Source organism: Phocoena sinus, chromosome X, assembly GCF_008692025.1.
Source record: "Phocoena sinus isolate mPhoSin1 chromosome X, mPhoSin1.pri, whole genome shotgun sequence".
Taxonomy (NCBI): Eukaryota; Metazoa; Chordata; class Mammalia; order Artiodactyla; family Phocoenidae; genus Phocoena; species Phocoena sinus.
Genome location: NC_045784.1, coordinates 68,396,121 through 68,409,991, shown reverse-complemented (window position 1 = coordinate 68,409,991; position 13,871 = coordinate 68,396,121).

Genomic DNA, 13,871 nt, shown 5'->3' with positions numbered 1-13,871 from the left:
TAATTTTGCAATATATACAAATATCTAATCATTACCTTGTATATCTGAAACTGATATAATGTTGTATGTCAATTATACCTCGATTTTAAAAATATATAAAAATAGATCATTGTTACTCAATCCAATATATGCCATGGGAAAACAAAAAGCTATTTAAAATTTCTCTGAGATCTCTCAGAACGGGGAAAGACGGGAGGTGTAATAGAAGTTTTCCCAATATGCTAAAAAATTGCCTTCTCCTTCTCCTATAAGGAAATGGTACCTACAGGAGTAAAGACTTACACAGCCCAGGTGAAATTAGGCCCTGTTTTAAACATATTACCTTGGGTGAGGAATGGTGAGACCAGACACAGATCAAGAGAGGAAAATCAGAAAGAGTTTTACAGTTTTGTTAAACACAGTTCCAGAGAGAACACAGCACACCACACAGGGCAACCCACGGGAAGCACCAGGGTGGTCATTAGCCAGAAGGAAAGAGGGAAACTATGAGCAAGTGCTTTTTATTGTGTTTTCTGCAGGAACAAGTGAGGCAGGGTGAGCAGGTTCAGGATTGGCTTATTTGTAGAATTTCAGCAGACTCTAGCCATAGAGGCTCTCCCTGGTTGTCTAGAACCTGGCTCTGGAGTGATTAGAGCAGGCGTAGAGTGACCCAGACTGTGAAAGCCCAATATGGGAGGTGGTTGTGGGGTGTGAACTTAACTGGCTGCTCAAGAAGGAAAACTGGCCTCTAGCCAGGATCTCAAAACTGAGTCAAGGCAGGCTTTTAGAAAATATAATACAAATGACCACTTGATTTCTTGACATCAGTTTTGAGCTAGATTATTTGGGGGCATTTGGGTGGCCTGGATAGTAGGGTAGACTTTTAGGGAGTAGACTGTAAGTTACCCTAAAAAGTGTAGAAAACATTTTATTATGAGAGTAAAAAGGAAGAACACAAGTTGATGTATGAGGAGTCCTTATAGGCTAGCTTATAAGGTTTCCATTTACATGGCACTAGCCGAGAAAACTGATTTGAAATTTCTGGTGTCTCTAAAAATATCTTCGTAGAGTTGTAAAGTGCGTTAAAAGTATGGGTTTTACATATGTATTTTGGCAATAATATATTGGTGTGTTTCTTAAGTCAAGGTGACAGGTCTGGTAGTTATGTTTTTGGAGCATATGAACTGATAGTTAAGTAAAATCTATGTAAAGATTAGGAGTATTTGTGTGTAACCAAAAGGAAGGAGTGGTTGTAGTGGTCATGTTTGGAGACACTGGGCTGAAGGTCATGATGAAAAGCTTGGATGGGGGTAGCAGATAAAAGGCACTGGGGAGTGGGTGTTTTTGTGCTCAGTGATGGAAGAGCTGAGTGATATGAAACAGTTGTTTCCTGGGGAAAGCAGTAATCTCCAGTAATTTTTAGAATGGCACAGTTAACAGTAACCTTGACCAGATTTCCCTTTAGCCATGGAAGTGTAGGGCTATACGTTTTGGTGGAGAACAAGGTGTATACCAGGATCATAAGCTAAACAGACGTGGATCTCAAGAAACATAGACCAAAGTTTTGCCCAGATAGGTGAAGAGAGGACTTCTGTTGCAAATATTTTAAATTTTATGGCCTGATGGAAGTGTGTGGTTTTAATAGGGTGTTTTTTGTTTGTTTGTTTTTGTTTTATTCAGTTCTTAATTTCTTTGGTGATGGGCAAGCTCATGAGGTCTTTGGGTTGTAGAACTTGTACTAACCAAACTCAAAGGTATGTTGGCTTCAGCATTTGCCATATCTGGTTGAAACAGTAACTTATTTGAAGGGCTTGGGCCTCTGGCTTGCAAACCAATGAAAGCACCCAGATCAATAGCAATAAACCCTAAATTCAACAAAGTGGTGTGAAACTACACTTTAAAGGCTTTGTTTTCTGATATTTATTTTCCTCCAGCATGTATTATTACCAAGTGCAAGTTGTCTGGTTTCCATATTATGGAATATGGTGTTGATTTTATTTTCTCCAAATGTGTTTGTTTACTAAGTAGAGTTTTCTATTTCCTTTTTGGTAGTCCATACTGTCTGAGGGAATAGCCTTGGGATACTAATTTTAATTTCCTGGAGAGGATCATATAGAGATCACAGATTAATCATCTGCCCTTATAACTTGAATATTCAGGAAGTTCATTTGGAGCGTGGGGGATTGTGGAAGTTTAGACTAAAATGGGTCCCATATCAGATGGGCAGTTGCTTGGTCTGTGGCAAATCTACGGTTCATGGGTCCCAGGAGATTAGACACCTTCAACTGGTTTCCAGCTCTTATAGTATAGGGAAAAGATAGAAAATTTGTAAAGTTAGGAGGAAGCATTATTAAACGGCCGCATATATAATGACTCTCTACATACATGGACTTTAAATATAGGAAAAGGCAATGAGAAAGGTTTTTTTTTTTGAAGTGGGTATGAGGTGGGAGTCAGCCAAGGGGTCTTAAGAGATATTAAGGCCTAGGGCAAGATAGAGCCCCATTAAGGGGTCCATTTGCCAAACTGGAATATGAAAAGGAATTGTTTGTGTAGACTATTATATCTCTCAATTAAATTGGGTATCTGAGGTCTATCAAGAACAGGAAAGTTCTATTGAATGTCTTTATAAAGAGCCTATCATTATATGTTCTGAGAAATATAATGTGTGCGTTGGTTATTATCAGTACCATCTGTAATCTGAAAGGGATAAGGAATATTGTGGCAAGGCATTACATTGTGGCCTTTGTATATGTAGAGACATATGTAACGTTGATTTATATTTTATATTTTGGGTATCTATAAGATAAGAGATTTCCAGAATTCTCTATCCTGAATGTGATAACCCTTGGGCAATGGTCCAACAGTTTGCAATAAATGTGAAAATGGGGCCATTTGTTGGCCAGGGCTGTGCTAAAATGACTGCTTGAACTTTGTCCAATTGTGCTGACTCTTGGGTCCTGTCCTTTATCAGGGATATCCTAGTTAATGAATGAAAAGCAGAAATATTCCACTGAGCTACATCATTTATGATGGTGGCAATGCTTTTCATACTGTCTATGAACTCCCATTTTTGTTCATTTAGTTAATCCCAAAGGGCTTCCCAGTTGCCAAGGAGTATGAGGGAGGGGTGACCTCTTCCAGCATCATGACATCTGGCAAGGAAATAAAGATAGGGGAGACCATCACCTCCTACAGGTAGAATATTGTCAGAGGGCACAGGTTTGGCTCCTTCCTGTAATAAAGAGGCCCCAGTAACTCTGCTGAGCTTGTGGGGCATTGCTTTCATGGCTCAAATTATAATGGGAAGCTGGGTATGGAGAGTTACAGGCTCAGAGATTTGAGAGCCTCTATTTCCAGGAGAGTTAAGTATGTAGTCAGTAATTATGTTTTAGTTGTATACAGGTGTACAGCGTGGAGCCCAGAGAGGCAGTTTCTTGTCTCAGAAACCACTGAATAACTTATGGGCATCACAGGTGGTCCAGAGACATGAACAATGAGCCATGAAATGAGGTTGCCAAAGCCTTTACAATGAAGGAGACTATGAGATAAATTGCAGCATCATTGAGATTAAGCAAAATCTGTAAATAAGGAATACGTTGTCATCAGAATCCAAAATGGACTAAATGATGTTAGACTTCTATAACCTTAATGAATATGTCAGATCTTCTCCTCAGAGGAAGATATAAATGTATCATCTTACCTGTGCTCCTGGATAAAAGTAGATGCAGTTAAGATCTTGTCTGCAAAGATTGTGTGCAATGGGAAAGCTGCTGAGGTACCGCCATGGTTAGCCTAGGTAAGGTGTATTGTAAAGGCAAACTCAAGCTGAGATGCTCTTGAAATAGGCATTAAACAGAACATATTAGCCAACTCTGCAATAGGACAATATTTACTGAATGAATAGCGGATGGATAGAGTCAGTAATTTTAATAATATTGAGTGTTTGGTAGGGGGTACTTAATGAATGGGATCACAATATTAAAGTTTCAGTAATACATTGTAAGGTGATATATATATATGTTTATATATATATATATATATCCCTAAGAACAGGCAAAGTTGGGCTATTCATGCCTTTATTATCTCTTATATAATAAGTTTTAATCTTTGAAGGCCCTATTTTAACCTACATTAGGCCATATTAATTATTTTACTTGAGGAGTCCATGGGGGTCACATTTTATCAAGCCAATTTGTAATTGCCAAAGACTTAATTTAATTTTAACTTATTGTGTTAGAGAATCTATGCCTAATATGGCATATTTTAGGGCATTGGTACTATGACATGGAAAATTTAGGCAAGGCTATAATTTAAGTGAGGCATATCCATTTTTACTCTAGTTACTTACTTCCCTAAGATTATAGGGGATGCTACATTTAAATTTAATGCAAACTCAAGGTATAACTTTCTTTGTTTCTTTTTTTATATATTCTTTTTTATTATCATAAAATAAATATAACATAAAATTTACCATTTTAACCATTGTTAAGCATACTGTTCAATGTCATTGTCTTAGCCCATTGGACTGCTTTAACAAAGTAGTATAAACGTGACTCATAAACACAAAACTTTTATTTCTCACAGTTCTGGAGGCTGGGAAGTCTAAGATCAAGGTACTGGCAGATTCAGTGTCTGGTGAGAGCCCGCTTCTTGCTTCATAGATAGCCATCTTCTCTCTGTGTCCTCACATGGTAGAAGGGTGAGGGAGCTCTCTAGGGTTTCTGTTTTTTTTTTTTGCGGTACGTGGGCCTCTCACTGTTGTGGTCTCTCCCATTGCGAAGCACAAGCTCCGGACGCGCAGGCTCAGTGGCCATGGCTCACGGGCCCAGCCGTTCTGCGGCATGTGGGATCTTCCCGGACTGGGGCACGAACCCGTGTCCCCTGCATCGGCAGGCGGACTCTCAACTACTGCGCCACCAGGGAAGCCCTAGGGTCTCTTTTATAAAGCACTAATGCCATTCATCAGGACTCTACCCTCATGGTCTAAACACTTCCCAGAGGCCTCACCTCTAAATGCCATCATATTAGGCATTAGGTTTCAGCATATGAATTTTAGGGGCACACAAACATTCCGTCTAGAGCAAGCATTAAGTAAGTACACTGACATTGTGCAACCATCACCACTATCCATCTCTAGAATTTTCAGCATCCTAAAAGTTGAAATTCTGCACCGGAAAAACAATAGCTCCCCTTTCCTATCTCCTCTCAGCCCCTGTTAACAACTTTACGTTCTACTTTATGTCTCAATGTATTTGACTAAGGTAGGTACCTCATATAAGTGGAATCATAAAATATTTGCCCTTTGTGTCTGGCTTATTTCACTCAGCATAATGTCTTCAAGTCACATTATGTTGTAGCATATGTCAGAATTTCATTACTTTTTTTAACGTTTTTATTGGAGTATAATTGCTTTACAATGGTGTGTTACTTTCTGCTTTATAACAAAGTGAATCAGTTATACATATACATATATCCCCATATCTCTTCCCTCTTGCGCCTCCCTCCCTCCCACCCTCTTTATCCCACCCTTCCAGCTGGTCACAAAGCACCGAGCTGATCTCCCTGTGCTATGCAGCTGCTTCCCACTAGCTATCTATTTTACATTTGGTATTGTATATATGTCCATATATACACTACCACTCTCTCACTTTGTCCCAGCTTACCGTTCCCCCTCCCTGTGTCCTCACGTCCATTCTCTAGTAGGTCTGTGTCTTTATTCCCTTCTTTCCCCTAGGTTCTTCATGGCCTTTTTTTTTTGTTTTTCTTTTCTTTAGATTCCATATATATGTGTTAGCATATGGTATTTGTTTTTCCCTTTCTGACTTACTTCACTCTGTATGACAGACCATCCACCTCACTACAAATAACTCAATTTCATTTCTTTTTATGGCTGAGTAATATTCCATTGTATATATGTGCCACATCTTCTTTATCCATTCATCTGTTGATGGACAATTAGGTTGCTTCCATGTCCTACCTATTGTAAATAGAGCTGCAATGAACATTGTGGTACATGACTCATTTTGAATTATGGTTTTCTCAGGGAATATGTCCAGTAGTGGGATGGCTGGCTCTTATGGTAGGCTGAATACTATTGCATTGTAAGTATATACCATATTTTTTTAAAAACAAATTTAAACAACTTTATTGGAGTAAAATTGCTTTACAGTGCTGTGTTAGTTCCTGTTTATAACAAAGTGAATCAGCTATACATATACATATATCCCCATATCTCCTCCCTCTTGAGTTTCCCTCAGACTCTCTTTATCCCACCCCTCTAGGTGGTCACAAAGCAATGAGCTGATCTCCACGTGCAATGCAGATGCTTCCCACTAGCTTTCTATTTTAGATTTGGTGGTGTATATATGTCCATGCCAATCTCTCACTTCGTCCCAGCTTACCCTTCCCCCTCCCCATGTCCTCAAGTCCATTCTCTATGTCTGCGTCTTTATTCCTGTCCTGCCCCCAGGTTCTTCAGACCTTCTTCTTTTTTAGATTCCATATATATGTGTTAGCGTATACAGTATTTATTTTTCTCTTTCTGACTTACTTTACTCTGTATGACAGTCTCTAGATCCATCCACCTCACTACTCAATTTCATTTTTTTTTTTGCTGAATAATAGTACATTGTATATATGTGCCACCTCTTCTTTATCCATTCATCTGTCGATGGACACTTAGGTTGCTTCCATGTCCTGGTTATGGTAAATAGTGTTTCAATGAACACTGTAGTACATGACTCCTTTTGAATTATGGTTTTCTCAGGGTATATAATCAGTCGTGGGCTTGCTGGGTCATATGGTAGTTCTATTTGTAGTTTTTTAAGGAACCTCCATATGTTCTCCATAGTGGCTGTATCAATTTACATTCCCACCAACAGTACAAGAGGGTTCCCTTTCTCCACATGCTCTCCAGCATTTATTGTTTGTAGACTTTTTGATGATGGCCATTCTGACTGGTGTGAGGTGATACCTCATTTTAGTTTTGATTTGCATTTCTCTAATGATTAGGGATGTTGAGCATCCTTTCATGTGTTTGTTGGTAATCTGTATATCTTCTTTGGATAAATGTCTATTTAGGTCTTCTGCCCATTTTTGGATTGGGTTGTTTCTTTTTTGATATTGAGCTGCATGAGCTCCTTATAAATTTTGGAGATTAATCCTTTGTCAGTTGCTTCATTTACAAATATTTTCTTCCATTCTGAGGATGATCTTTTCGGCTTGTTTATGGTTTCCTTTGCCATGCAAAAGTTTTAAGTTTCATTAGGTCCCATTTGTTTATTTTTGTTTTTATTTCCATTTCTCTAGGAAGTGGGTCAAAATGGTTCTTGCTGTGACTTATGTCATAGAGTGTTCTGCCTATGTTTTCCTCTAAGGGTTTTTAAGTCTCTGACCTTACATGTAGGTCTTTAATCCATGTTGAGTTTATTTTTGTGTATGATGTTAGGGAGTGTTCTAATTTCATTCTTTTACATGTCGCTGTCCAGCTTTCCAAGCACCACTTATTGAAGAGGCTGCCTTTTCTCCATTGTATATTCTTGTTTCTTGTATCAAAAATAAGGTGACCATATGTGTGTGGGAAATCTCTGGGATTTCTATCCTGTTCCATTGATCTATACTTCTGTTTTTGTGCCAGTACCATACTGTCTTTATTACTGTAACTTTGTAGTATAGTGCGAAGTCTGGGAACGTGATTCCTCCAGCTCCTTTTATCTTTCTCAAGATTGCTTTGGCTATTCGGGGTCTTTTGTGCTTCCATACAAATTGTGAAATTTTTTGTTCTGGTTCTGTGAAAAATGCCATTGGTTGTTTGATAGGGATTGCAATGAATCTGTAGGTTGCTTTGGGTAGTAGAGTCATTTTCACAATGTTGATTCTTCCAATCCAAGAACATGGTATATATCTCCCTCTGTTTGTATCATCTTTAAATTCTTTCATCAGAGTCTTATAGTTTTCTGAATACAACTGTTTTGTCTACTTAGGTAGGTTTGTTCCTAGGTATTTTATTATTTTTGTTTCAATGTTAAATGAGAGTGTTTCCTTACTTTCTCTTCAGATATTTCTTCATTAGTGTATAGGAATGCAAGAGATTTCTGTGCATTTATTTTGTATCCTGCTACTTTACCAAATTCATTGATTAGCTCTAGTAGTTTTCTGGTGGCTTCTTTAGGATTCTCTATGTATAGTATCATGTCATCTGCAAACAGTGACAGCTTTACCTCTTTTCCGATTTGGATTCCTTTTTTTTTTCCTTCTTTTTCTTCTCTAATTGCTGTGGCTAAAGTCTTCAAAACTATACTTAATAATGGTAGAGAAATTGGGCAACCTTGTTCTGTTCCTGATCTTAGAGGAAATGGTTTCTGTTTTTCACCATTGAGAATGATGTTGGCTATGGGTTTGTCATATATGGCCTTTATTATATTGAGGTAAGTTCCCCCTATGCCTATTTTCTGGAGAGTTTTATCATAAATTGGTGTTGAATTTTGTCAAAAACTTTTTCTGCATCTATTGAGATTATCATATGGTTTTGATCCTTCACTTTGTTAATATGGTTTATCACACTGATTGATTTGCATATATTGAAGAATCCTTGCATTTCTGGGATAAACCCCACTTTATCGTGGTGTATGATATTTTTAATGTGCTGTTTGCTAGATTGTTGTTGAGGATTTTTGCATCTATCTTCATCAGTGTTATTGGCCTGTAGTTTTCTTTTGTGGACATCTTTTTCTGGTTTTGGTATCAGGTGATGGTGGCCTCATAGAATGTGTCTGGGGGTTTTCCTCCCTCTGCTTTATTTTGGAAGAGTTTAAGAAGGATAGGTGTTAGCTCTTCTCTAAATGTTTGATAGAATTCGCCTATGAAGCCACCTGGTCCTGGGGTTTTGTTTGTTGGCAGATTTTTAATCACAATTTCAATTTTAGTGTTTGTGATTGGTCGGTTTACATTTTCATTTTCTTCCTGGTTCAGTCTTGGAAGGTTGTGCTTTTGTAAGAATTTTTCCATTTTTTTTCCAGATTGTCCATTTTATTGGCATATAGTTGCTTGTAGTAATCTCTCATGGTCCTTTGTATTTCTGCAGTGTCAGTTTTTACTTTTCCTTTTTCATTTCTAATTCTGTTGATTTCAGTCATCTCCCTTTTTTTCTTGATGAGTCTAGGTAATGGTTTATCAATTTTGTTTATCTTCTCTAAGAACCAGCTTTTAGTTTTATTGATCTTTGCTATTGTTTTCTTCTTTTCTTTTTCATTTTTTTCTGATCTGACATTTATGATTTCTTTCCTTCTGCTAACTTTGAGTTTTTTTTCTTCTTGTTTTGTAATTTCTTTAGGTGTAAGGTTAGGTTGTTTATTTGAGATGTTTCTTGTTTCTTGAGGTAGGACTGTATTGCTATAAACATCCCGCTTAGAACTGCTTTTGCTGCCTCCCATAGGATGCACAGGGCTTTTAGCCTCCTTATATGAGTCATCAGTCCTTTTTTCATCGTATTTTGAGCAGAATTTTTAAAAAATAGCCTGTATTTCTAAGCACATAATATTTCTAAGCTCTATTTCAGTCTTCTATCTGTTCCCGATCATTTTTACCCTTGGGGTGTTTACCAAATAAACTCCTGGATATATTCCTGGTGGTCCCAAGTGACCCTGTTTGTAGGTGGCTGCCTCCCATACCAGGACATCCAAGTCAACCTAGAAGGAGTCGAAGTCAGCTTCCAGGAGTGCAGTGTTGGCCTTAATTCTAGCGAAGTCTGCTAGGCCTTTTGTTCTCAATAACAAGTAGTGGTGAGGCACATTGACTTGGAGTTTTACATTATTCTAAGAGTTTGGAGACTTCATCCAGGAACTTAGGGAGTGTGGGAAAAATTGTCTTTTCCCTTTTCCCACTTCATAAGATTTGGAGCCACTGGTCTCCATCAATGTGTGTCTTGACAGCCCGCTAGGTCTGGGGATGGACAGTGACAGACTGAACTTAAGCAACAATACAGGAAACAGCTACCCAATGACACTGTTTTTGTCTGAGGTACCATATCTAATCCTAGGAAGGGAGTGTCCCCACGCTAGCACCATGTACTACCCAGGGATTCCAGGTGATCTCTGGACAGTCTCCCACTGCTCTACTATGTCAGGAAACAAGAAACAGGATTTTGAGTCAAATATGCCCAGCTACTAGTGTTGGCTGATCAGGCTGTTCCATGGCATGAGGTCCATGTACCTCAGCTCCAAAAGAGAGGTAGTTAGTATGAGCCCCTCAACTCCTGGACACTTAAGTATCAGTGACTAGGTGAGATTGCTTAACCTGCACTTAGGTGGTAGAAACTCCTCATTTTAGCATGGGAAAAGATGTCAAAACCCAAAACAAATAGCACACAGTGCAGCAGTCAACAAAGCACACTGGCCGGTGGCAGGCAGTGCCTTATCTTGCCACCTCCACTGTTTGGCATACTTAATTACTAAGCCAAAAGCAGCCTAGCAGCACTCTTTGTTGCCTGGGGCCAAACCACTCTGCTGGATGTGCCAATTCTTTTGATCATATTACCCCATCGTTTTGATCATATTACATTGGCTGAGCTATTGTGAGTCCAGGCACAAACCATGAGAGAGAAGCTGGAAAGAGTTTTACAATTGTACTACTCTTAGTTTCCTGGGGAGAATGCAACACACCACACAGAGCAAGTCAGGAAAAGCACACGAGTTGGTTGGTCATGAGACAAAGGGAGGGAGGAGAACTGTGGGGAAGTGTCTTTATTGTGGTTTCTGCACAAAGGAACAGTCAAGGGGGGTTAGGAGTGGCTAATTTGAAAAATTTCAGCAGGCTCTGGGGCATAAGGGCTGTTGCTGGTTGTCTGGTACCTGGTCCTGGGGCAATAAGGGTTAATTTATAGTGGCCTAGAGTGTGAGAGTCTGATATGTTATGTAGTGGAGGGTGTGGACTTAATTGGCTTCTTAACAAAGGGAATTGACCTACCTCTAGCAAGGCCCTCAAAATTGAGTTATGATAGCATTTTGAGAACTTTATTACAGGAGCTTCAAATTCTTCAAATCTCCTAGGATAAGGGAAACTCGGGTTTCCCTGCAAGACAAGAGTTTCATTTTTACACCATTGTGAGACATAAGAAGGTAACATTAGTCTTCTTTCAATCTCATTCTATTCATTCTCTGTGTAAATTTTCTCTCTGTCTGAGAAACATGCTATCAAGTTAGGATTTTTTTTTTTCAAAGCAAACTTTGGTGTGGAAGAGATTAATTATGCTATTTTCCCAATAAATACAAAATTGCATTTCTTTAGTAGTGAGGTAATTTAGAAATTAATGTGATTAAATTTCTCAGATGGCTGGCTGTAATAGAGACTGCAGCCTTGGAAAAATTTAAAAAATTATAATACTTGATTCTAATTCTTCGTGTGTGTGTGTGTGTGTGTGTGTGTGTGTGTGTGTGTGTGTGTGTCTTAGTCTTACCTGTATACTATTCCTGTTTGGTATAAAAATTACTGAATCATTTGTAGCCCTAAGATGATGTGTGTATGTGTGTGTTTGAACAGGTTGGGAGGGGAGTTGAGTTTTTGTCTGGACACACATGAGGGACTTGCATTCAAAGATAACCTCATTCTCAAATCAGATATATGTGTGCACTTCAAAACAGATGGAGGTGACAGGATTTAATGACTTCATTAAGAGAATACAGTCCCAATTGTACCTCTCCAAAGGTCTACCAGGAAGGATTGCATCCCACTTTTTTAAAGCCAATTTACTAAATGTCATAATCTGGATTGGTCAAATCTGGATATCAGGATTTTCAGTATAATTACTAAGTGAGATGTCTTTTACTAATTTGAGCAGTTAATTGATGGTGATATCTGAATTGTTAAAATACCTAATAATTCATGTGCTGAAGGACCACAGAAAGGCAGGGGGAGACTGCAGAGGAGAAGAATATGGGGCTAGTTCAATGAGTTTCATCCAGGGGTTGGGGAACTGGGTGTCTTATAAAATCAGAGTGACCAGTTTTCAACCACAAGCTTTGCCTTAGTTTGTATCAGCTGTATTTAATGTGAGTACATAATTATTTGGGTTTTTTTCAATTTTGCATGAGAATTATATTTTCACTGTTAGAAATTCAAGATCTCTTCATCATTACCCATTCTCCCTCATCTTATTTCCTACAGAGAGTCACCCCTGTTAGGTCTGGAAAATATTTTTACAGACTCTGGACTATGCATTTCCATACATAAAAACATGTTATTTTTTATGAAGATTTTTTCATAAATGGTATACACTACATATTGTTCTGCAATTATGTTTTTATACACAACACTGTTCTGAATATCTTTCCAGTTTAGTATATACAAACACACCAAATTATGAAAACAAAAGTCTACTTGGTATTTTATTTTATGAACATAGCATAGTTTTATAAGCCATTTGATTGATATGTAGTTTTTAAGATTTTTTCTTTTATAACTATTATTTTTCTAGTATAACTATTATTCTATGTTGTAAAGAGTATGCCATTATTCATGTTTTTACACTTTATTCAAGTAGAATTACTGGATCATAGAACACACAGATTCTTAAATTTTTTAATAGATGTTACTAAAATACTAAAGTTCCCATTGACCTCCACCCTCCTGATTCCTGTTTCCTCACATCCTTCTGACATGTAATGATTGCTATCATTTAGCTTTGTATACTTTCACATCTTTGTCCATGTATTTACATATATAATACATTTATATATATGCTGTTATTATGTAAATGGGATCATACTTATGTTTCAACAAGACAATGCTCTTTTTCTTCAAAATATTACTAGCTTCACTCCCTCCTTCATATCCTCCAGGATATTATGACTTCTCTCTATTCTTTGCCTGCAAAAGTCTCCTCATTCATCTTGTCTATCCCCTCCCCAGCAGAATCATCTATCCCTGAGGGTCTTCATGTTTTGATAAGTACAGCTTGTAAATTTACCTGGAAGCTTTACAGTGTGAAGAAAGCTTTACAAAAGCAAATTGTAGATAAAGAAATAGTCTTGGAGGTAATCTGGTCCAGGGGTTGAAAACTCAGGTGTGTAAAAGGGACAAGCAGTTTATATAAATAAGTAAAGTAAACCTATTAAAGAATATAAACTCCATATAAATTTGGGAGCCACTACTCAACTACATCTGATTTTTGCCATGAGGTAACACTAGGTCAGAGAATCTAGAGATATAGAAGTTGGCATGAAACTGCCTAAGTTTTAAATGATGCTGGCTACTAATTTTAAAAATACTTATAAGCATTTGATAGGCCAAACAAAATACATAAAGATTTGCTAATAGAAAGTAGAGTAACCAACGAAACTGGAGCACTTTCAGAATAAAAGGAATCACTAAATGGGCATGACACTGGGACAACTGCTGAAACTGATGACTATACTGGGTAAAACAAACCATATTGTCATGCTCTCTATAGGCCACAAGCTTGGGACCTGTGTTCTATTCCAAATGCCCCTCACCAGAACCCTTTACTAGGTCAAGAGATAAGAAATGACTTACCCATGGCACACAGCTATTCATACGCAAAGGCTCAACCCAAACTGAAGGGTCCATTTTTTTTTTCCCCACTGTACTGTTAAGAGTATATAAAAACATTTACTGTGTTTAGAGGCAGGACCAGCCTTACATAGCTATATGAAGGTCCCCAAAAGTCCCACATTTGCCTTAAAATCTCTTTTTACTGACCTTGGGTAACAACATTTCTCTTGCTTAACTTTTAATGACGTCTATTCATTATTATTTGCTTCACTTTTTGAGGAAGGGCGCATCATAGCCTCAGGGCCCAGGGTACCTGGAAAAGAGACAATAACTGAAAGGAAAAGCATTGGATCGCCATACCTTCCTTCTTCCCCTCCACCAAG